A 26759-nucleotide genomic window follows, 5' to 3' on the forward strand; every position below is an offset into this window, starting at 1 on the left:
AGGCGTCAGACAGAACTGGGGTAAAATCCTGCAACAGACCAAGTCTAGCATGAACACCAGAGCTTGCTCTGCTACAGCTGGTTCTGAATGCTACAGACTACTGCTGTCCCAGTCTCCACCTCACCCTCCACTCTTGCACAGTGGCATGCAGCTGTGACCTCTCATCTCTAAACTGTATTTTTTGAAGCTCTGAATCTTTAAATCACTACATCATGATTCATCATATGAAATAGCCATGACTATTTAAGCCTATTTCATGGGTCTACTCTAGTTGCCAAAAAGCGGAAAAAAATATCTACCCTTTTCAGCTTCCTATTCAAAGATGTTATCTGAGTCTTACCAGGATTCAAGACAATTCCACAAACATAAAACAAAAGGTCAGCTGCCGGGCAGCCAAAAAAATGACATATTTTCCAAATCATGTCATAGCATTCTACTGAAACATCAATTATATAGCAGCATTAGGGAAGGAGAAAATCTTGAAACTTACTGAGACCACATTTAATGGTAACCATTATGGTTAGATATCTTTTAAAATAGATTTTACATCCTCTCTACTTACAGGAGACACTAAACAGAATTTAAACATGTGTTGCTGGAATCATTAGGAATAGCGATTGGTAACACAGACTATAAAACAATAGTTGCCCATATCCTCTTACTATCAAATTTAAAAGTTCAGAGTGGTAGAGTACTAGAGTGTCCTGTGTCTAGGTTCTTCAAGTACATCACTTTTTAGCAGTCCAGTCCTGTATTGGCCTACAATAAGTTAAAGATCCCACTTGGTTTGAGCCTTGAGTATTTTCTATGATTATGGTACATTTTATTAGTTTGTTTCCATACTGCTATAAATAACTGCCTGAGACTGGGTAATTTATAAAGGAAAGTGAGGTTTAATTGACTCACAGTTCAACATGGCAGGGAAGGTCTCAGGAAACTTTCAGTCAGGGCTGAAGACAAAGGGGAAGCAAGGCATCTTGTTCACAAGGTGGTAGGGTGCCAAGAGAAGAGGGGAAGGGCCCCTTATAAAACTATCAGATCTCATGAGAACTCACTCACTGTCATGAGAACAGCTTGGGGGAAACTGCCCCCCTGATTAAATTACCTTGACACGTGTATAGGGATTACAATTCAAGATGAGATTTGGGTGGGGACACAAAGCCTAACCATATCATACATAAACCTGCTTGACTGCTATTTTGAATGCTCAGAGAGTGAGAAGTTCTACTTACTTCAGTATTTCCCACCTGTCTAATGTCTTAGTGACACTGGGAAATATGATCTCTTGATACATGAAAAATAAAAGAGGAGAGAAATCTTTTTTGCAAGGCTCTATGTGAGGAACCTAACAGACATCATCTCATTGTATCTTCACAACAACTCTACTGTAGTGGGTTTTATAAAAGGGAAAAACTGAGGCTCGGAGGTATTGTGATAGATTAAGAGGTGAGGTCTAATCCTCTTCCTCTAGAATATTGGCTAGACCATATATCTCTCTTGATAAAAAGAATGTGACCGAAAGGATGTTTGGCACTTCTGAAGCTAAGTCACGCAAAGCCTTGCTACTCCTGCCTGGGTCCCCTGGGAGGTTCACTCTGAAAAAAGCCAACTTCTATAAAAGAGGAGACAGTCACGCTGGAGATGTCAGGCACTGACATGTCATTCCACAGCTCCAGCTGAGCCCAGCCTTGCAGCCATCTTCACCATGGCTCCAGACACATGAGAGAAGTCAGTGATCCTAGCCAGCCCATAGCAGCCCATCCACCACCTGAATACACTGAGAGATAGACAATGCCACATACAGCTGAGGAAACACCAGCTGTGCCATTTGAATTCCTGACCCACAAAATCATGATATGTAATAAAATGGTGGTTGTCTTAAGACACTGAGTTTTGGGGCAATTCTTTATACAGCAATGTGTAATCAGAAAATATGTGAAATACATTGATTGGCTGCTTTGGCTAATGTGTGTTCAAATCAGGAGTCAAACTCAGACTGTTTTAATATCAAGGTCTATAATCTTCTCCTTATTTCTTAGTACCTCTAGTGAGAGACTAGGATATTTATATTTAAAACCATTTTTTTCTTGAAATAGTGTCAGTTTCCTTATTATCTTAATATCTGATTTTTGTAGAAAAACACAGTTTGAAAAGAATTCACATTTTCTCATTATTTTTCATTCTTACAACCATCCATTGAATTAAATCTTATTATTTCTATTTTATAAGAGAAGAGGCTACAAACAAATAAAACTGGATATCAAGTTTAGGTTTTCTGACTCTAAAATAGATATTCTTAACATTGTATTAAAATATTTTTTCATCTATTCTATACTTAGTCCTTCATAATGAAATTTTTAGAGACAAAATAATCTATCTTCAGTTTGGATTCCAGAGGAGAGATTAGTGTTATTGCTAACTTCGTGCCAAAATAAGACTTCAGGATGATAAAGCAGGAATTTGTGCCAAGGAAATTAAATGTTGTTACTTTCAGTTCCAATTCTTACTTTAAGTTTTATAGCATCTCATTTTTCTAAAGTTTCCCTCCCTGTACTAAAGAGTGCTTTCTTACTGCTCAGCAGAGAAATTCAGAAATTATTTCTAGCAACAAAATATTCATGAGGCTCCTCAAGTATTCATTTTTATGATGGGTCCTACTTGTCTATAAACTTTGATTTATGAAATCAATTAATGGATTAGACAATTATGAAGGGCAATAGGTATTTCTTTAGAGCTATGCATCAGTGATTTTTGTTAAACAATCCTTTTATAGGTAACATTAATTGTTTTAAAACTTCCTCAAAAATAAGTGAAATAATAAATTATAAATTAACCAGAATAAAAATAGGTTTTCATTGACATATTTTATACAGATAATTAAATTGACCTTCCCCACTACCCTCATAAGTCCTGCCTCATGATATTCATGTAGCTAACAAATTTGCTCAGTCTCCTTGTAGTTAAAATCCAGCCAAAAATGACTAGCATTCAGTCAGTAGTGTACTGTAGTAACTTACTGGGAACAGCAGATCTGGAAAGTCTTCAGGTGAAAGGACATAAGGAGGAATCCTGAAATGACAAAAGGAAGTATTAGGCATTCCCTGGATGATTGACAAAATGCCAATGAAGAAGTTACAAGGAATAATCTCCTGAGATTTCCCATGAATGGTAAAGTCAGTTTGACTGAAGTTTTACCCTAAGGATACAGACTAAGATGATGAGGGCAGCTATTAAATGCAAGTTACAAAGCAGCTGTTTTTTATTATTCTGAGCTTACACTCAAATATTTTCATCCTGGCAATATCTGCTGCATTACATAACATTAATCAGTATTAATTCTTGGACCTGAGTAATCCACAATTACTCATCTTTAATTGGAAATTTTCTTCTTAAATTTTTCTTCTTTTTTATCCGTATTAAGTTTTGGACACTTCATCTGCCTCAATTAAATATATACTTTTCAAAACCAATTTGGGCCATGACCAAGCAAATATGAATTTCATTATGGAAACTAAATATAGATTTCTCTCATTTTTCAAGAAGTGTCACACAGTAATTTCATTAGTGCTCTTTACCCTGGATAAGAAACTTTCTTACACACTCACAAGTACAGACATCAGCAAAAAAAAAAAAAAGTGGTAAATAGAAATAGATTATAATATTGAAAATATAGCTACTGGCTTCAACTCCTTTCATTTTTTTTGGTATTGTCATATTTTCAATTATGTTATAATGTCATATTTCAAATGCAGGTCAGACATCTTTTTTGACTATCTCAAAAAAATTAAGAATTTATCTTACAGCTTTTTGAGTATTAAATGAAAATCTTGACATATTTAGTACTAAAAAATTTCTAAAACTGACCTAAGGATAGGAAAAGGAAAATAGAAAAAAAAGAAAAACAGAAATTAAGACACCACATGGACTCTAATTTTTAAAAAAAAAACCTTTAAAATTGCAATAAAGATTTACTATTTGTATTAGTCTGTTTGCATGCTGCTGATAAAGACAAACTCAAGACCAGGAAATTTACAAAAGAAAGAGGTTGATTTGATTATACAGCTCCATATTTGTGGGGTGGTCTCACAATCATGGCAGAAGACAATCAGGAGCAAGTCACGTCTTACATGGATGACAGCAGGCAAAAAGAGAGGTTGTGCAGAGAAACTCCCATTTTTAAAACTATCAGATCTCATGAGACCTATTCACTATCATGAGAACAGCACAGGAAAGTCCCAGCCCCATGATTCAGTCATCTCCCACTGTGTCCCTCTAACAATATGTGGGAATTACGGGAGCTACAAGATGAGATTTGGATGGGGACACAGCGAAATCATAACACTATTTCAAACATACACAAAAACTACAGAACCATCTCTGGTATGATACTCTCAATTTACTGCTGAGTAGACTGAGGTTTTGAAACACTCATTGATTTGCCTGAAGTTACAAAATTGGAGGAAAAAAATCTTAAGAACAGTATCTGTATATGAGATGAAATTCACAAAAGTATTTTTTTACATACAGTATATAAATACTCTCACAGATCATTTGAATGAACACACACTCAACAATGACTCTTTCCAGTTGTTTCCACTTTACATTTCTGTGCTTGTCAAATCAATACATGCATAAAATTTAAATCTTAAATAATTTCTACCCTATTTTTATCCATTCAACTCTATTACTCTAAAGGCAACAAGTTCAAACTGTTTCTTTTTGTAGTTCTTCAGGTATCCTTGAGCATCTAAATAATATCCTTAAACCAATACTCATCTATCAACATTAGGAACTGTATATGAAATTCTTACTACACAGAAAATGTTTCCATTCTTTGACAAACCTGTCACCATCCCCTTACTTCCTTTCCTCATGCTAACTGCCTGGTTTAGTTATATTCCTACTTTTAGTTCCTCTGTTATATTTATGTTTCTCTGTTATTTACTCCCCAAACCACATATAGTCGATGTTTGCTCTATCCTTTTATCACTCCTGTCCACCTGCTCATTTCTGTTTGCCTTCCACCTTCAACATCTATAGATTGACAATGTGTTCTTCCACAGTTTGTCAGTAGATTGATTTGACATGTTGGATATTTTTAATATTATTTGCACTATATAAATTTATTTACACTATATAAATATTTTTCACTTGTCTACTTAGGGTGTTATTGTCTTCTCTTATATAACTTATTTATTTTTATTATTTTTACCTTTCTTATAATGTCTAATTGTCTTTATTGTTTTCTTTTCTTCTTTGCTTTTGTCATATCCTTAGATTTATCCAGTCTACTATACTACTACAACTGTGCAGGTCACCTCTATAAGTGGATAGCATTTGAATTCCTCCATCCACCTGTGTCAGTAAGTAAAAACACTTTCTAGTCCTGCTTCAATGAAATCATCTGGGGGATTCATGTCATTGTTCTTCAGAGTTGGATCTCAATTAACGTACTGGATTACATGTGTTATTAGTTTACCACTCACTTTATTTAAGCACATCCTAAGTAACTGTTTTTAAAAAATGCTGTGAAGAAGTAATTTTCTGAGTTGCATAAAAATATCTGTTTGTTTATTGAATGATTTGATGAGTATTGAGGTTTTAGCTTGAAACTATTTTCCCGTTAGAACTTAAAACTGTTGCTTGGCTTCCAGCATTCAGCATTATGGGTAAAGTTCTGATTCCAACTGATTTTGATATCTTTATTAGATGGCTTTTTGAAAGATTTAGGATTATTTTTTATCCTCATTTTCTGAAATTTCACAAGAATAAGTCATAGGTAGTTCTCTTTATTTTTCCATCATATCAGGTATTTGCTGAAATTTTAAAAATATAAACTACATTGCTTTTTAGCTACAAGAATTATATTGTAATATAATATACATTATTATTTTTAATTTTTTTTATTTTTGTGGGTACATAGTAGATATATATATATTTACAGGGTACATGAAATATTTTGGTAAAGGCATGCAATGCATAGTAAGAACATCACGAAAAATTAGGTATCAATTTTGTCAAGCATTTATCCTTTGTGTTACGAACAATCTAATTATACTCTTAGTTATTTTTAAATGTACAATGAAATTATTATTGACTGTAGTTTCCCTATTGTGCTATCACACACTACTTCTTATTCATTATTTCTAACCATTTTTTTATCCATTAATCATCCCCATTTCCTACAGTTCTTCCCCCCCCCCACCCTTCTCAGCAGCTGGTAACCATCCTTGTGCTATCTTCATGGGTTCAATTATTTTAGTTTTTAGAACCTACAAATATGTGAGAATATGTGATGTTTATCTTTCCATGCCAAGCTTATTTTACTTAACATAATAACCTCAAGTTCCATCCATGTTGTTACAAATAACAGAATCTCATTCATTTTTATGGCTGAATAATACTCCATTGGGTATATGTACCATGTGTTCCTTTTCTATTCATCTCTTGATGGACAATAAGGTTGGTTCTAAGTCTTGGCTACTGTGAACAATGCTGCAACAAACATAGGAATACAAATACATCTTTTGTATACTGATTTCCTTTCTCTTTTTTTTTTTTTTTTTTTTTTTTTTGGTACATACCCAACAGAGGTATTGCTGGATTATATGATATTTCTAGTTTTAGTTTGTTGAGGGACCTCCAAACTGTTTCCCAAAATGGTGGTAATAATTTGCATTGCCACCAACAGTGTATGAGGCTTCTCTTCTTCCCCATTCTCACCAGCATTTGTTATTGCCTGACTTTTGAATAAAAGCCATTTAAGACGAGTAAGAGATTTCATTGTAGTTTTGATTTACATTTCTCTGATGAGAAGTGAGCACTTTTATCTAAAAAGAAATCAAGCACCTTTTTATATGCCTACTTGCCATTTGCATGTTTTTTGTTGAGAAATGTCTATTCAAATCCCTTGCACATTTTTAAATTGGATTATTAAATGATTTTTCCCACAGAGTTGCTTGAGGTCCCTATATATTCTGGTTTTTAATTCCTTGTCATATGGGTAGTCTGCAAATATTTCTCCCATTCTGTGAGTTGTCTCTTCACATTCTTAAGTGTTTCATTAGCTCTGATAAGCTTTTTAGCTTGATATTATTTCATTTGTTCAATTTTGCTTTGGTTGCCTGTATTTGTGGGGTATTACTCAGTAATTTTTTGCCTGAACCGAAGTCCTAGAGCATTTCTTCAATTTTCGTAGTATTTTTGTAGTCTGAGGTCTTAGATTTAAGTCTTTAATCCATTTAGATTTTATTTTTGTATGTGGTGAGAGTTAGGGGTCTAGTTTTCATTTTTGGCATAGCCAGTTATGCAACCACTATTTATTGAAGAGATTGTCTTTTCCCCAGTCTTGGCATGTTTGTCAAAAATTGGTTTATTGCAGGTGTGTGATTTGTATCTGCATTTTCTATTCTGGTGCATTGATATATATGTTTGTTTTTATGTCTGCCATGCTGCTTTAGTCATTACAGTTCTGTAGCATAATTTGAAGTCAGGTAATGTGATTCCACTATTTTTGTTATTTTTGCTCAAAGTATCTTTGGCTGTTATGGTCTTTTGCAGTTCCATATAAATTTTAGGATTGTTTTTCTTATTTCTATGAAGAATGTCATTGATATTTTGATAGAGCTTGCTTTGACTCTGTAGATTGCTTTGGGTAGCATGGACATTTTAATAATATTGATTCCTCCAATCCATGAACATGAAATATCTTTTGATTTTTGGTATCCTCTTCAATTTCTTTCATCAGTGTTTTATACGTTTCATTTGTAAGATCTTTCACTTCCATGGTTAAGTTAATTCCTAGGTATTTAATTTCACAAGTGGGTATTGTAAATGGGATTACTTTATTTTTTTCAAATTGTTCACTGTTGGCATGTAGAAATGCTACTAATTTTATGTGCTGATTTTGTATCCTGCAACTTTACTGAATTTGTTTACCAGATTTAATGTGGATTATTTAGATTTTTCCAAAGAAAAGATCATGTAATCTGCAAACATGGATGATTTGACTTCTTCCTTTTCAGTTAGAGTGCTCTTTATTTCTTTCTCTTGTCTGATTGTTCCAGCTAAGACTCTCAGTACTATGTTTTTTAACAGTTATAAAAGAAGGCATCCTTGTCATGTCCAAGATTGAAAGGAAAGGCTTTTAATTTTTCACCTTGCAATATGATACTAGCTGTGGGTCTGTCCTATACAGCTTTGATTATGTTGAGGTGTATTTCTTCTGTACCCAATTTTTAAGTGTTTTTATCATGAAAGGATATCAAACTGTATCAGATTCTTTTTTAATATCAGTTGAAATTGAAATGATCATATGGTATTTTGTTCCTCATTCTGTTGAGATGACATATTACATTCATTGTTTTGCATATGTTGAACCATCCTTACATCCCTGGGATAAATCCCACTGGGTCAAAATGAATAATCTTTACAATGTATTGTTGAATTCAGTTTGCTAGTATTTTCTTGAGAATTGTTGCATTAGTATTCATCAGAGATACTGGCCTGCAGTTTTCTTTTTTGGATATGTCATTGTCTGCTTTAGGTATCAGGATAATACTGGCCTTGTAGAATGAGTTTGGAAATATTCCCTTTTTCTCTGTTTTTCAGAATGTTTGAGTACAATTGGTATTAGTTTTTCTTTAAATGTTTGGTAGAATTCACAGTGAAGCCATTGGGTCCTGGGCTTCACCTTAATAAAAGACATTTTAACACGGGTTCAATCTCATTATTTGTTATTGGTATGTTCAGGTTTTGGATTTCTTAATGGTTCAATCTTGATAGGCTGCAGCTGTCTAGGAATTTACCCATTTCTTGTAGTTTTTAAAAATATATTGCTCAAAGTAGCCACTAATGATTCTTTGAATTTCTGTGGTATCAGATATAATGTCTCCTTTTTCATCTCTGATTTTATATATTTGGATCTTCTTTCCTTTTCTCTGTCTGTCTAAAGTTTGTCAATTTTGTTTAACTTTTCAAAAAGCCAAATATTTTGTTCATTTATCTTTTGTATTCTTTTCTTCATCTCAAATTTATTTATTTCTACTCTGACCTTTATTATTTCTTTTCCTTTTTAAAAAGCAATTATTTATTATGCTTTAAGTTCTGGAGTACATCTGCAGATTGTGCAGGTTTGTTACATAGGTATACACGTGCCATGGTGGGGGTTTGCTGCATCCCTTGCCCCGTCATCTACATTAGGTGTTTCTCCTAATGCCATCCCTCTCCAATCCCCCAATTCCCCAGGCCCCGGTGTGTGATGTTCCCTTCCCTGTGTCCGTGTCCATCCGTGTGTGTGTGTGTGTGTGTGTGTGTGTGCTTGAGATGGAGTCTCACTGTCATTCAGTCTGGAGTGCAGTGGTGTTATCTCAGTTCACTGCAACCTCTGCCTCCCACGTTCAAATGATTCTCCTTCCTTAGCCTCCTGAGTAGCTGGGATTACAGGCATGTACCACCATACCCAGCTAATTTTTGTATTTTGAGTAGAGATGGGGTTTCACCACGTTGGCCAGGGTGGTCTTGAACTCCTGACCTCAGGTGACCTACCCACCTCAGGCTCTCAAAGAGCTGGGATTATAGGCATGAGCCACCATGCCTGGCTATTATTTGTTTTCTCTTACTAATTTTGTGTTTGGTTCCTTCTTGCTTTTCTAGTTTATTAAAATGAGTTAAGTTTTTTTTTTTAATATAGGCACTTATAGCTGTAAATTTCTCTTACTACTGCTTTTGCTGTATCGTATCCCACAGGTTTTGGTATGTTGTGTTTCCATTATAATTTGTTTCATGAAAGTTTTCAATTTTCTTCTTAATTTCTTCATTGACCCACTGGTTATTCAGAAGCATATTGTTTAATTTTCCAGTGTTTTTATCATTTCCAAAATTCCTCTTGCTATTGATGTCTAGTTTTATTCCATATGGTTAGAAAAGATGCTTATTACTTCAATTTTTGAATGTTTTGACACTTGTTTTGTGACCTAATATATGATTTATCCTTGAGAATGATCCATGTGCTGAGGAGAAGAATGTGTATTCTGCAGCCATTGAATAAAATGTTCTGTAAATTTCTTTTAGGTCAATTTGTTCTACAGTGCACATTAAGTCCAATGCTTCTTTGTTGATTTTCTGTCCAGATCTGTCCAATGCTGAAAGTAGGGTGATGAAGTCTCCAGCTATTATTGTATTGAGGACTATCTCTCTCTTTAGCTGTAATATTTGCTTTATATATCTGGATACTCCAGTGTTTGATGCATATATATTTAAAGTTGTTATATGCTATTGCTGAATTGACCCTTTTATTATTATACAGTGACCTTTTTTGTCTCTTCTTACAGTTTTTGTCTTAAAATCTATTTTGTCTGAGTAAGTATAACACTATTGCTTTTTTTGTTGTTGTTTTCACTGGAATGGAATATCTTTTTTCCATCTCTTTATTTTCAGTCTATGTGTATCATTATAGGTGAAGTGTCTTTTCTGTAAGCAAATATCATTGGATCTTCCATTCAACCAGTGTATGTCTTTTTATTGGAGAGTTTAGTTCATTTATATACAATGCTATTGTTGATAAGCAGGGACTTACTCCTGCCATTTGCTATGTAATTTCTTTCGTTTTCCAGTCTTCTCTTTTTTCTTTCCTTCCTTCCTGTCTTTCTTTTAGAGAAGGAGATTTTCTCTGGTGGTATGCTTTAATTCTTTGCTTTTCTATTTTTTTTATATCCATTGTATGTTTTTCAATTTGATGTTACCATAAGACTTGCAAATACTGTCTTATAATCTATTATTTTAAACTGATGACAACTTAACATTGATTGCATAAACATGCAAAAAGAAAACTAATAAAAACTTTAAATTTATTTTCTTGCATTTTAAGTTTTTGTTATTTATCTTTATATCACATTGTATTGTCTATGTACTGAAAATGTGTTGTAGTTATTCTTTTTGATTGGTTCATCATTTATTTTTTGTACTTGAGAAATTTACATGCCACAATTACAGCATTATACTATTCTGTGGTTTTCTGAGTGTTTACTATTACCGGTGGCTTTTGTAACTTTAAATGATTTCTTCTTGCTCATTATCATTCTTTTCTTTCAGATTAAAGAACTCCCTTTAGATTTCTTATAGGACAGATCTGTCGTTGATAAAATCCTTCAACTTTTGTTTGTCTGGGAAGGTCTTTATTTCTCATTCATGCTTAAAGGACATTTCACTTAATATATTATTCTAGCATAAGAGTGTTTTTTCTAGAATGGGAAAAAATTTTTGCAGCCTACCCATCTGACAAGGGGCTGATATCCAGAATTTACAAAGAACTAAAGCAGATCTACAAGAAAAAAACAAACAAGCCTATTCAAAAATGGGAGAAGGATATGAACAGATACTTTACAAAAGAAAACATACAGGAGGCCAACAAACATATGAAAAAATGCTCATCATCACTGGTCATCAGAGAAATGCAAATCAAAACCACATTGAGATACCATCTCACACCAATTAGAATGGCGATCATTAAAAAATCGGGAAACAACAGATGCTGGAGAGGATGTGGAGAAATAGGAACACTTTTACACTGTTGGTGGGAATGTAAATTAATTCAACCATTGTGGAAGACAGTGTGGCGACTCCTCAAGGACCTAAAAATAGAAATCCCATTTGACCCAGCAATCCCATTACTGGGTATATATCCAAAGGATTATAAATCATTCTATTTTAAAGACACATGCACACGCATGGTCATTGTGGCACTGTTTACAATAGCAAAGACCTGGAACAAACCCAACTGCCCAACGATGATAGACTGGATAGGGAAAATGTGGTACATATACACCATGGAATATTACGCAGCCATCAAAAACGATGAGTTCACGTCCTTTGTAGGGACATGGATGAACCAGGAAACCATCATTCTCAGCAAACTGACACAAGAGCAGAAAATCAAACACCGTATATTCTCACTCATAGGTGGGTGTTGAACAATGAGAACACATGGACACAGGGAGGGGAGCACTACACACTGGGGTCCGTTGGGGGGAAATGGGGGAGGGGCGGGGGGGTGGGGAGGTGGGAAGAGATAGCATGGGGAGAAATAACAGATACAGGTGAGGGGATGGAAGGCAGCAAACCACACTGCCAAGTGTGTACCTATGCAACAATCTTGCATGTTCATCACATGTAACCCAAAACCTAAAATGCAATAAAAAAAAAAAAGAGTGTTTTTTCTTTCAGTACTTTAAGTATGTCATGCGACTCTCCTCTGGCCTGTAAGGTTTCTATTGAAAAGTCTGCTACCAGATGTATTGAAGCACCATTGTATGTTATTATTTTTTTTTCTGCTGCTTTTAAGATCAGGTTTTTTCAATCCTTGACCTTTGGGGGTTTGATTAAATTCCTATAGGTAGCCTTCTTTGGGATAAATCTGCTTGGTGTTCTATAACCTTCTTGCACTGGAATGTTAATATCTTTCTCTTGGTTTGGGGAGTTTTCTATCATTATCCGCTTAAATAAATTTCCCACCCTTATCTCTGTCTTTACCTCCTCTTTAAGGCCAAGAACTCTAAGGTTTGACCTTTTGAGGCTATTGTCTAGATCTCACAGGTATACTTTATCATTTTGTACTCTTTTTTATTTGTTATTCTTGAGCATTTTTTTAATCTCTAGAATTTCTTCTTGAATCTTTTTAATTATTTCACTCTCTTTGTTAAATATATCTGATAGGATTTTGAATTCCTATTCTGTGTTATCTTTGAGTTTCCTCAACACAGCCATTTTGAATTCTCTGTCTGAAAATCCGAATACCTCTGTTTGGCCAGAATTAGTCCCTGGTGCCTTATTTAGTTCATTTGGTGAGGTCATGTTTTCCTGGATGGTTTTGATGGTTGTAGAAATTCTTCATTGTCTGGGTATTGAAGACTCAGGTATTTATGGTAGTCTTCACAGTCTAGGCTTGTTGGTGCTAGGGAAGGCCTTCCAGGTATTGAAAGGGACATAGGCCCCAAGCCTGATAATGGTGTGGTTTTTGCCGACTCACAGAGGTACCACCTTGGTGGTCTTGCATAAGATTCAAAAGAATTCTCTGGATTACCAGGTAGAGACCCTTGGGGGTTTTCCCCTTACTTTCTCACAAACATATAGATTCTCCATCTACTGAGCCACTTGGAACTGGCAGTGTGATGATGTAAGCATCTCTGTGGAAACCAACACTGGAACTGCTCTGGGTTAGACCTGAAGCCAGCACAGCATCGGACCTTGCACAAGGTGCTTCTCTTCAGAATGGCTATTTCCCCTAGGGCCTCAATGTGTCCAGAGATGCTGCCAGGGAGCCAGACATTGAAGTTAAAACCCTTCAGCAATTTACCAGTTGTTCTATTTTACTGCAGCTAAGTTGGCACTCAAACCACAATACAAAGTCTTTCCCACTATTCCTTCCCATTTCCACAGGCAGAGAAGCCTCTCCCATTACTGGTTCATGGGGGAGGTTCTGCCAAGCTACTGACAATGTTTGCTTAAAGCCCAAGGGTTCTTTCATCAGCTTGTAGTGAATGCTGCCTGGGACCCACTCTTCATGGTAGTGGGCCCCTTTCTTGCCCAGGGCAGAATCAGAAGTGTTGTCTATGAATCGAGGCCTGGAATCAAGGACCCCAATGGCCCACTTGTTTCTCTACTTCACTGTGGTTGAGCTGGTACCTAAGATGCATGTTTTCTGGGATGTACAGTTTGGAGACAGGGCCTCATGAGTCTGCCCAGTGCCCTATCCTACTGTGGCCACACTGGTACAAGATACCACTTTTATTGATATGAGCTGCACTTCCTGGGATTGAGAGAAAGAGGGTGCAAGCCCTTCTTTAACCAGGCCAACTGGAGTCTCCCTGGGTCAGGTGCCATCTTAGTTCACTGGCTCTAAGCCCAGGCTAGCACTAGGAGTTGCCTAGATATTGCAGTCCTTATCTCTTACACTGCTTTTAAAGTTTACCTGGGACCCCATTGCACTTCAGCTCATGGTGCCAAGGCTGGTTGAGAAACTGAAGTTACAATTACTGGGATGGGCAATTTCCTCTAGCTAGGGCTGATCCAAATGCTCCCTCTGTATGTGGGGACTGGCTAAGCCAAGCATGGCTTTATTCTCTGCTGTGACAGGGAAACATTGAGATCAATGCAAAGTCACCCAGTTGCTGTGCTTTCCCTCCTCAAAGTGCAGAATCTCTCTCCAGGCCAAATGGACATTTGGACCACAGCCTTCTGTCCCTGGGCTCCCAAAATTTATGTCCTTCAATCATGCAAAATATATTCATTCCATCCCAATAGCTCAAAAATCTTAACTTGTTTCAGCATTAACTCAAAAGTCTAAAGTCCATAGTCTCATATAAATATCATATAAATCAGATATGGGTGAGACTTAAGGTATGATTTGCCTCAGGAAGCAAATTCCCCTTCACCTGCAAACCTATGATATCAAAGAAGTTATATATTTCCAGAAAACAATGGTGGGACAGGCACAGGACAGACATTCCCATTCCAAAAGGGAAAATGGGAAAGAAGCAAGAGTGACAGGTCCCAAGGAGCTCCAAAGCCTTAGGGTTTTAAAGTAATCTTTGACTTAATGCTCTACCATCCATGCACACTAAGGTGGGAATCCTGCCTTCCAGACTCACTGAGCCAGGAGTCTCACCTGCTGGCCCCACTGGAGTGGCACCCCAACAGCTTTTCAAATCAGTAAACAGGACCCCAAGGTTCCAAGCAACCTGCTCCCACAACTTTAAGTGGTGCCATTCTTGTAACAATTCTCTGCAGTGGCCCAAACTATGTGGCAGCTCTGTTCCTTGGTCTGGAGACCACAGCTCCCTGGGGATGCAATCTCACTCTGGTGGCTTTATCTGTCTTAGGTCACAAAAGTGGCCCTGGCCCTATGACTTCACTAGGTATTGCCCTAATGGGGGCTCCCTCCAGTGGCTTCACACTGGCTCTTGCTCTTGCACCCTAGACCTGTCATGCAAATTGACTTGGTCATTATTCTATTGTCTTGGACAATAGTTCCTGGCTTCTGTTTAAATAACTAACTAATCTCCCTATGAGTTAATCTTGACCACATCCTTTGTGTTCTCTCCCAGGAAGGCTCTCTCATTCTTTTCAGAATGAATAGGCTGAGAATCTTCCAAATCTTCAAGTTCTGCCTCTTTTTAAATGAACAATTTCATCTTTAAATCATTTTCTCTTCTTGCCTTTTACTATAAGCCAGCAAGAGAAGCCAAGCCATACCTTCAATACTTTGCTTAGGTATTTTCTCAGTCAAATATCCAATTTCATCATACAAAAGTTCTATCTTCTACAAAAACACTTGGACATAAGCACAATTTGAACCGTTTGTCTTACATTTCACAGAAAGATGGCCTTTCCTCCAATAACTTGCTCCTCATTTTCATGTGAGATCTAATCAGCATGGCCTTTACCTTCCATATTCCTACCAACATCTGTTCAGATATTCTTTAAGAAGTTTGAAGCTTTCTCTGTAGTTCTTCTCTTCTGAGTTGCCACCAGAATTACCTTTGAAGGTCTATTCATAGCAACATAGACTTTTTCTAGCACGCACTTCACAGCTCTTCCAGCCTCTATCCATTATCCTATTCCAAAGCCACGTCCGCATTTTTAGGTATTTGTTATGACAGTGCCCCCACTTATTGGTACCAGTTCTCTTAGTCCCCACAGGCTACTATAACAAAATGCCATAAACCAGGATGCATATAAACAACAGAAATTTATCTTTCACAGGTCTGGAAGCTGAGAAGTCCAAGATGAAGATGCTTGCCGATTGAGTGTCTGGGAAGGGCCCACTTACTAGCTTGTAAACAGCTATCTTTTTGCTGTGTCCTCAGGTGGTAGAAGGGAGGAGAGATCTCTAGAGGCTCTTTTTTTTTTCCTTTTTTTTTTTTTTTTTTTTGAGAAGGAGTTTCACTCTTGTTACCCAGGCCGGAGTGCAATGGCCCATAGAGGCTCTTTTATAAAGACACTAATCCCACTCACAAGGGTCCTGCCCCCATGACCTAATCACCTTTCAAAAATTCACCTCCTAACACCATCATCTTATGCGTCAGATTTTGTTGCGTGCGTTTTGGGGGTATAATAACATTTAGACCCTAGCAAAAGCAGACATAGATATCGTGAACAGATGGACACAAAATAGAACAGTGCCTGTCAGCAGACAGAGGATGGAAATGAGCGATGTGAAAGTTATCATTATAAAAGTAGCTACCACTGATTAAATACCATGTACCAACTTTCCCCATATTCTTACTATACCTGTGAGATACAAATAATAATCCTAATTTTAAAAATAATAAAACTGAGGACAAAAGAAGTATCTTGCCCAAGTTCCCCTCGGTAGTGATGAGTGGGGATGAGAGGTCAATCCAAGTGTGTCTGACTTTATAGTTGCAGTTAAGGTAACAAGGAATTGAATGGTAAACATGAGAAAAAAGATTTCTTGGAATTTGTTTAGATATTTGCAGAGCAATCTTTCTAATTTGTTCTCTTTCTATAATTATACTAGAATATTTTTGCCTGGAACCACACACGTGTGGGTTTCAGAGGTTGTCAAAGCATGACACTCTGTAACTCATAGCCTATTTTCTCAGAAGTTCCATCAATCCAAAGAAGGTGGGCATGAGGCTGAGAGCATTCTTTTAGTCCTGTGGCTTGAACTATGTGGTTACAAATAAAGAATGAATTTCCCGCATTTTCTGTGCAGATAATAGAAGCTATCATGCTGAAATAGAAGTGATTCTGAATATACATTCAAAAATTCAAATATCAAAAAAGACATCTTAATTTTTCAAACTCAATCAATTTATTGCCCCCTTTTCTTTGGGATTACATTTAAGTTTGAGATGCTGGTTTGGAAATAGGCCATTAGTAATGATTTCTTTATCAAACTACTGTGGCCACTGCACAGACATCCTTCTTTACATCTGGTCCTTAGTCATTGTCCCTGCAAACATATCAACTCCCCATTCTTTCTATGGGCTCCTCAAATCTCCTTTTCTTCTCAGTCCCCACAATCAGCAACATTTTTAATCTAGACTTTAAAAAGACATTTTCTCTGACTCAGCATGAAGACTTCCATAACTTTCCCAGGAGTTGATTAATTTTTCTCTTAATTCTTCTTTTTCCTTAGACAATAAACTTAGAAAACCTAATAAAAGAATGTGAAAGAAAAGAGTAAGAAAAAAATTTTAGGGGAAATTTTAAATATATCAAAAAGGATAGTCCACAAGTTCCTCTTCAAGTACCTGAATCAATTAGTCAAGTAAAAACTTCTAAAACCACAGGGGAAAATATAATGCATTCGTCTCTCTCTATATCATCTATTCTTTATAGCAATGTCTCAAGAAGTATGTTATTACCTCACATACATTCCTACTTTGTCTTCAAAAGAAACTTACATAAAGACTGTGTAATGTTCTTCAGAACAGTAAACACCAGTAAGTAATAACAGTCTAATTTAGGAATTCTTAAAGAGCGCTCTCTATCCAAGATTATTGCTGAAACTCTGTTATTAAATTTTGTTCATGTGACAAGTGATTTGTGTCTATTCTCGAAGTTATTTAGCAATTCTCATTGTTCTAACAGACATGCACATAGCCTGTTAAGATTTCTTTCCAGGGATAATTTCATAAAGGCTGACTGGTAAAATGAGATCTTTTCCATCACTCAATCACTAGAAAAAGAGTGGCTATTTTCTATATAATCAATTCCATCAGCCATTATGATGGTCAATAGCTCAGCAATTTATTCAGCTGTAATCCATTAGATTCATTTGTCTCAGACACTAAAATAATCAAAGTATTCTTTCGACATTTCAGCTCACACATCTGTTTAATTCCATATCTAAGTGATGCAAAATCAAAATTATAGGAAAAAAATGACCTACTATTCCAAGCTAAATATTATGAAATTTATTTTTAACTTCTTGCTTTATAAAAATAAAGTTTATTATTTTACAAGATAAATTATAATCTACATATAATCTGAAAATAACATACTGTGTAATATTTTACATAAAGGATTTGAATAGCCAAATAAAAATAATTAATCACTAATAAACACATTATATATTTTGAGGTATCTGAGATTGGGAGGTAAGCCAGGTAAAATATAAAGATAATTTTGTTCTTAGCTATTTTTTCCTTCCTAAAAGACAGATTTAGAAAGAAATGAACTGAAATCTCAATGTATAAATATTGCACTTTTTAACTGAATTAAATAATGCCAGTTGAATAATCATTACAATTCATGCAGTAAAAAGATAAGGTGGGAATTTTTTTCTAGTTCAAGGTTAATAACTTAAAACAGAAAAACTCATAGAATCTTCCTGAAAGTTTAAGTCAATTTAATGTAATCCTTAGAAGTATAAAAAGGATTCATGCCATGCCATACATTACTGATGCAAAAGATGGATGATGATTAAAGCTAATCACTCAGGAAGACTGCAGTTGATGTATTTATTAAGGTGAAACTACAATCTGAAATCTACTCAAAATGCAGCCAATTTCACTTGCTGCTGAATTTTTAATTTACCTTATGGATGTCATTTTTAAAACTGGTTGTCTGGCATTACTTTCAGACTTTCACCTTAATTTTAACTTAAAAACTTTTAAGTTAGTACTAACTTGTATTCAGATTAAAGTCACTAATGTTTTGTCTATTTCAAAAAGTTTTCCTATGTAGCAGTATTAATAATAGACACTTCATTATCAACACATACTAAAGTCACTATAAATGAGATAAATGTCACAAGGATTCACTGAGGTGGTTTGTAATAGTCCCCATATCCAAAGTATTCTTTTTCTAAATGTTATTATTACTGAAGAGGTTACACATTGATAAGAAGTCTTCCAAAGGCTTAGCCTTTATATATCAAAATATAAACTTTAATAATGAACAAGACATCAAAATACATGGAGATATTAACATTTTTCAAATGTCATTGTAATGAACTCTAATATAACACAGTTTGAAATTAAAAGGCCATTGAATGTAGAAAAAATAAAACTTTTTATAGGTATATTTGATATACGAGGTCCTCCACTCTCAGACGAGGTGGCAGACTGACTTTTTGACATGCAACAATTGGAAATCCATCTGCCAAGTTTATGTTCATGTAATAGGGTTGTGTCCAGATGGTCAGTAAAGATTATATTACCACATCTATGGTTTTTTTTTTATTCTTAAGTAACAATTTATTTCTCTTAATACTTGCAGAATTGTTACTAGGCATACAAAAAATTAGGACTGTACTTTACAGTTTAATTTTACTCTCATTGCAATAACTTATCGAAATTTCTCTTTATAGAAATTCCCACATTCCATATAACTTCAAAGACTTAATTTATTTTTACTAGAGTCTTCTAAATTCCTGTCTCAAATCTGAAGTTCTTGTACTCTATAATGTCAACCTTTTATAACAAGGGGGAGGGATGAGAGAGGGCTTCATCAATGTGACTAGCAGTGTGTCCTAAAAAATATTTCTCACTATAATTTTATTGACAAATTATAAGTGGGCCTTTTAATCCTCCTCACTAAGTGCACTGTGACAGAAACCATACTGAAGCCATAAGGAGGGAGAGCTTTCAACTAAAGACAGATCTTTAAGATTGTTTTTCAGTCACGATTATATATTTTTTTACAAGTTTACTATTAATATTTTTAGAATTAAGAACATTAAGATCTGCTAGCACCTCAGCCATATACTTCTATAATGCAAACTATTTTAAAAATAGATTTATTTAAATAGGTTATTGCACTACTCTATAAAATAACTAAAAGAACTTTATTTATAAAGCCCATAACAAAATTTTTACAATGTGCAGATCAGTAGAGTGGAAATATTCAGACAAAAGTAAGCCTGATATTTGAAGAGGGTTGTGGTATTTGTAATATGTATTAGTAAATGTAAAACTTAATTTAGATATTAAATACTACATAAAATATAGGCATGTATGATTTACTAAATGAAACAGAAATGTATAATCACTTCCTACTTGGCTAGGAATCCATCCACACCTCAGAGTTCAGGGGGAATTCCAAGTACTATAGATAAGAGAATTAATAAAAGTGTTTTGAGCCTGAAAAGAAATAATTGTCTCTTAGAAAAATCACATAGGGAACCATGTAGAGGGCAGAACTGAAGGGGTGATCATAGAAACAGAACGACCAATTAAAGAGCTGTAGTTGTAACTCAGAGTAGGATTTTGAGGGTCTAGACTAAAACAGAAATGGGCAAGAGGAGTAACGATTTAAAAAATATGTATATATATATATATATATATATATATATATATATTCAAAAACACCCATTAGGGCTTTAATGACTTAGTATGAAGAAGAAAAGGATATGTAAATAATATCTGTGATTTACTAGTTTAGAATAATAACTAAATACTGATGACACTTATTAAACTGAGAAATGCAGGAAAACATAATTGGAGTAAACAAAAAAAAAGATACTATTTTGGCTATATCATCCAAGTTTCCACACAATTACTTAGAGTTGAGAGAGATTCAGAAGTCACTGGGGTACAAGCAGGAGTTGAGGTCATCTAGGAAGGGCCTGTGGAGGACGGAGGAGGTAACATACTTCTTTGGTTGGGAGACAGTTCTACATGGGTGTCTTGGGTTTCTGCATATCTGCAGAAGCACACAGCTTTTATTCTGATCTTTTCAATGATGTCTGCATAGGGAACAAGCTTGGAGAATAGAGAAGATAAAAATATTTGTTTACTTCCCAGTGTCATAAAAATAATGTCTTCCTGCTGGGCAAGACAGGCAGGCTTAATGCCCATTACAAAATATTTGCTTACTCTTGGGCTTAGTACAGTTTTATCTCATCTCCAATTTTACTTTTTTTTTCTTAGCTTTACTTCAGTACCAATATAATCCTAAGGAGTGCTGGGTGAATTTTGCAAAATTCCTCTTTTTAAAACATGGATCTAGAGAATATAGAAGGAATTAGTTTTAAACATTTTGATCTTTTGAAAGTTGCAGCTCAAACTAGACTCAATATATTAATGTTATTTTTCTACTTAAAATTAACACAAGGAGAACTTTTTGAGAAAATATTATATTTCCGTAAGTTTCTGGGGAACAGGTGGCATTTGGTTACATGAGTAAGTTCTTTTGTGGTGATGTGTGAGATTTTCGTGCACCCATCACCTAAGCAGTTTACACTGAACCCAATTTGTAGCCCAGAAGTTCCAGACTATCTAGAGAAAGAAAGAAAAGAAAGGGGGGAGGAAGAGGAAGAGGAAGAGAGAGAGAGAGAGAGAGAGAGAGAGAGAGAGGAAGGAAGGAAGGAAGGAAGGAAGGAAGGGAGGGAGGGAGGGAGGGAGGGAGGGAGGGAGGGAGGGAGGGAGGGAGGAAAGGAGAGAGAGGAAAGGGAAGGGAAGGAAGGGAGGAAGGAAGGAAGGAAGATGGAGAGAGAGAAAGAAAGAAAGGAAGAAAAGCAGGAAAGGAAGACAGGAAGGAAGGAAAGAAGGAAGGAAGGGAGGGAGGGAGGAAGGGAGGGAGGGAGGGAGGAAGGAAGGAGAGTTTGGGCTGGGTGCAGAGGTTCATGTCTGTAATCTCAGCAGTTTGGGAGGCTGAGGTGGGAGGATCACTGAGTACAGGAGTTTGAGACCAGCTGGGCAACACAGCAAGACTGTATCTTTACAAAAAAATTAAAAATAACAAAGTATTTTCTAAGCCACAGAACATATTTTGCCGTTGTAAATTTTAGTAGCCACTGTTTTAAGAAAAAGTAATTTTACCACCATCTTCATCATTACACAGTGTACTAAGTCAACTTTATGTATCAAACACTAAAAGATATAGAACAGTAGTTCCCAAACCCACTCTTGGAAGTATATGTTACAGGGCAGGTATAGTGTCCAGGGACCAATTAATCCATGCAAATATATATATATATATATATATATATATATATATATATATATACATGCAGACACATAAATATGCATGTATATTCTCAATCAATGGACTATAAGAGTATAACAATTATCAATGACATTATTGGACTTCTTTTTTAATTTGATATCCACTAGTATATTTGGTGGTATTTATAGGCAAAAACATCAACTAAATGATAGCAGAATAGAAACTGGGATTTCAGAGTAAAGGAATGACCAAGTTTAATGCAAAAGTCCTCTTTTAGGCAGCATACTCCTGTGGTTTGTCCAATTCCTTTCTGGTAGAGTGTTGTATTCAACGTTGCTCAAAGGGAATTGTCATTGTAGATCTTAGAAATCTTTTATTATTATTCTGAAATTTCATTATGCTTCTCCCTAAAGATATTAATGTTAACATTTTCTTTTAATTCTTCTAGAAATTCTTCTCTGAATATGTTTTTACTAATAAAATTGAGACTAAAAAACAAAAACAAAAACAAAAACATTTGCTTACTCTTACAAGGGTCCAATAACACAGCGTACTGAATGTGTTGGCATCACCTGGCCCTCTTCAGGTCACCCTCTGGGAACTGTAGCTCAGAAAAATGGTGCAAATGCTAATTCTCTGGTTGACACTGTTGTGAGTACAATAATTCTTTGTCTCTGACCCAGGATCATAAGAAACTGTGGCAGATTAACTTGCAAATAAAGTCAAACTTCAGACCCGTCAGTTATTGATTGACACCTAGAAAACCTCAGGGCTTAGGGTTAAAAAGAATAAATTTCCTTATGATATTGAAAAGAGCTGGCCAATTAAGCAGAGTAAAATGTTGCTTCATACATAACCAAGAGAGGAGAGAATATGCAAGAAGGAAATTTTCAACAATGCAGAGATATAAGTAAGATGAGCACTTCAAAAGGTCAATTCAACTTAGTAACATCTACAAGAGCACTTTCCAGGTGAGAATAGGGTGCAAGAATGAAGCCCAGTTGAATTAAGAGGTAAAGTTTAGGAAAGGACTTGGTGAGAAGAATTTTAGACATTTAAAGAAGTTTCAGCTCTTGGAGAGGTGCAGTGGCTGACCTCTATAATCCCAGCACTTTTAGAGGCCAAGGTGAGTGGATCACCTGAGGTCAGGAGTTTGAGACCTGCCTGGCCAACATAGTGAAACCCCATCTCTACTAAAAATACAAAAATTAGCTGGGCATAGTGGCAAGCGCCTGTTTTCCCAGCTACTTGGGAGGCTGAGGTAGGAGAATCACCTAAACCAGGGAGGCGAAGGTTGCAGTGAGCTGAGACTGCGCCATTGCACTCCTGCCTGGGCACAAGAGCAAGACTCCATCTCAACAACAAACAACAACAAAAAAAAAAAAAAAAAAAAAAAAAGGAAGGAAGAAAAAAAGAAAAAAGAAATAAAGAAGTTTGCTCCTGAATAGAAGTTTATGTTTGAAGAGAAGTAAATTATTTGGGGCTATAATTTGAAGGAAGAACAAAATTAATAAAAATTGTGCATTTATTTTATTTATAAAAATAAGTGAGAGAAATAATAAAAACCAGTAAGAGAAAAAAGTATATAGATGAAAAGAGAAAGATGGAAGATTAGGAGGAAGAAAAAATAAAATAGAGCAAAAATTAAGATTAAGTAAATGCTGAAATGAGCAATATGTTTTTTAATCTGCCCGGCGACTCTTTGGGCATGCAGAAATAAAAGCTGGGGAATCCATCACAAATGACCTTTCTGGTAGACTGTTGGCTGATAATATGGCAAGCAGAACAAAAGAGAAGAGGAAAGTTATTTAGAATAGCAATGGTAAGTAATGCTCAGAGAACCTTATAAAGACTATATGATTGCCAGTTAAGATTCAGACATCCTTATTTCTCGAATATGAAGGAAAAAGGAACTAAGGCATGTAATGATTCCCTAGAGCTGCTGTAGTTATGTACCAGAAACTGAGTGGCTTAAACAAAAGAAACTTATTGCTTCACAGTCTAACAACTAGAAGTCAAAAATCAAGGTGTTCTTTCAAAGGGCTGTTTCAGGGTTGGTTCTTCCAAAGGGCTGTGAGGAAGAATCTGTTCCATACCTCTCTCCAAACTTCTGGTTCTTTGCTGCCAATCTCTGGCATCCCTAGTCTGGTGGAAACATCACCCCCATTTCTCCCTTTATCTTCACATGGCATTCTTTTATACATGTCCACATCCACATTTCTAAGGAAACCAGTCACACTGGATTGAAACTCACAGTAATGACTTCATCTTAACTTGACTACATCTGCAATGATCCTCTTTTCAAATAAGATCACATTCTGAGGCATAGGGCATCAGGATTTCAACATATCTTTTTAGAGGAACATAATTCAACTTGTAAGTTTATACTCATCTCCCAGAGATTAAGTTCTTTCCCACTAGCTCAGATCTTTCTATATTGCTTGAAAATCATGCCAAAATGTGCTGAGGTGAATGCCTGCAAGGAGCCCCTCATACCATCTGGCATAAAACATAGTCCATGAAGATTCTCCTAACTCCCTGTATTAGTTTGCTAGAGCTGCCAGAACAAAATAGTGCAGACTGGGTAGCTTAAGTAACAGAAGTTTATTTTCTCATAAGTTGGAGGCTTAGGAGGGCCCAGATGAAGGTGTCATCAGGTTTGGTTTCCTCTGAGGCCTCTCTCCTTGGCTTGCAGATGGCCAACCTCTTGTGTCACTCCCCATAATCATTTCTCTGTGCACACTCTTTCCTGGTACTGATTTGTGTGTCCAAATTTAGGCTTCTTATAAGAACGCTAGTTAGATTGGACTAGATCCCACCATAAAAGCCTCATTTCAACCTAATTGCCCCTTTAAAGATCCTATATCTAAATAAAATCACATTCTGAGGTACTAAGGATTAGGCTTTCTAATATGTGAAATCAGAGGGAAGGGAAGAGAATTGAGGCCATAACAGCCCCCTAAGTTATACTTTCCAGAAAATGTGGTAGCAGGAAGCCAGCATTTATCTGTTTGGGTAATGGCAGTGATTTGTCTCCTCTTCTCCCTACACGATTTTCTCTATCCCTGTCCCAAGGTTTGTTCCACAGAGCCGTGGTAAGATCTCTTATTCATGCAGAGAATGAAGTGGGATCTCTCACCAGCCATTTATCCATACAGATGGTCATTCAAAACTGCAGCATCATATGAGGAGAAGCAATACTGAGAGAAAATATTCAAATATGAATTGGACAATCATGAGGCATTTGCATATTCAGGTTTAAAAATCAGATACAAAACTATGTAATTAAGAAAAAATAGATTGCTAGAGTATCTATTAAAACTGAGCAATTTCTGGCCTGAAAATCTCAGTTTACAGGAAAAGAAATGTTGCATATTTATGAAATAAGATTGGAAATCAGGTTCACAATTTCCTAGCTTTTAATAACCCATAATAAAATATATATCCTTATATTTGACAGAAAACATAACTTAGTAGGATAAATTATGATTTGGGGGCATGAAAAAGAAATTCCAATAAATTTAACTCTAACTCGATCTTAGATCAGCAACCAGTACCAAAATCCTCCATAATCTCTCTGGAAGAATTTGTTATAGATTTATATTGAGAGGTCATTGAATTAACAAATACTTGCCTTTCAAATTATCTGATGAAGCAGCTAAATTGGATTAGGTTGTTTATGGTAAATAGCCATGCCCCACTATCAGTTGTGGGCTTCCTCCTTCTCAAGTGTGCCATCACAGCATTCCTGTTACAAGTATTTTTTAAGATGCATTTCTTAGTACCCTCAAACAATTAACCCAAACTTCATTTGAGCTTTTCCTGCTGAGGAAACAAAATGCCATAATTTTTCATATTCTATCAAATTTGTTTCCAATACTGCACTTAATAAGTGCCTCCGAATGATAAATGATCATTTGCTTTGCTAAAATACTGATGCTCTCCTCCAAAGCTTCTTCAAAATTTTAATATGATGATGGTCTGTCTGGTTCTTTTCTAAGGCTTCATGCAACTTTATTGCAGTCTCCAGGATAGTAATGTTTTGGGCAAAATCCTTACCTTCTAATTAAATACTACTCTATTTATCAGGAAAGAAATATCACTAATGGCACAAATTTCAAGTATTCAAACACATATAGTATTCTCAATGCTCAAAAACTCCTTGAGTGAACTATGTGCATTCTACCCATTTATTTATTTATTAAGTCCATTCATCATACAGTATTTTTTGGTGCATGTTATGGGCCAAGCAGTCTATTAGAGTTTAGAGATACAAAGATGAAAAAGATGGTTTATATTCACAGAAGGCATATAGTACCTTATAATGCCTATTTCAATACAGGAGTGCTAATTGTTGTTTGAATTAGAAAGCAAGCATTACTGGCTACAAAAAGAGAATCTCTGTGTGTGAGTACATTTGTATATGTACATGCCATTTGTATTTGAAGAGAAAGTGCTAGTGAAATAACTATTTTATTAGTGTGTACAAGCACCAGTCCTTTCCACAGAGCCTACTCATGAATGTTATCCTTCAGATGGTAATGCAACCACCATTATTAGAAAAGCATGACTGCAGTTTGATTCACAAATGGCCTGCCTTCATTTAGACAACACACAAAGAGAACAATTATTAGTCCCACCAACACAAATCATTTGAGACCATGATTCCATTTGTGCTAACAGCAATATTCTTGTTTATTCTGTTTTCACTTAATTTAAATAATTATTTTATTAGAGTGAACCAATAGGAGATACAAATATATAACTGAGGTGTATATATACATGTATAAATAAACATGTATCTACATATGTATGTGTGTGTGTGGAGAGAGAAGGGGAGG

At 35.6% G+C, this 26759-nt stretch overlaps 1 protein-coding gene across 13 annotated transcripts in view; it reads right to left on the reverse strand.

Annotated features, from left to right (window-relative positions):
* Positions 1–26759, reverse strand: part of CHODL (chondrolectin) — a 371149-nt gene that overhangs the window by 154521 nt on the left and 189869 nt on the right. For all 13 annotated transcript variants that reach the window (XM_010344886.3, XM_074389471.1, XM_074389468.1 and 10 more), the window contains one exon: positions 3018–3069. The gene's annotated coding sequence lies outside the window, so the exon portion shown is untranslated. The remainder of the gene's footprint in view (positions 1–3017; positions 3070–26759) is intronic.

Source organism: Saimiri boliviensis, chromosome 18, assembly GCF_048565385.1.
Source record: "Saimiri boliviensis isolate mSaiBol1 chromosome 18, mSaiBol1.pri, whole genome shotgun sequence".
Classification (NCBI taxonomy): Eukaryota; Metazoa; Chordata; class Mammalia; order Primates; family Cebidae; genus Saimiri; species Saimiri boliviensis.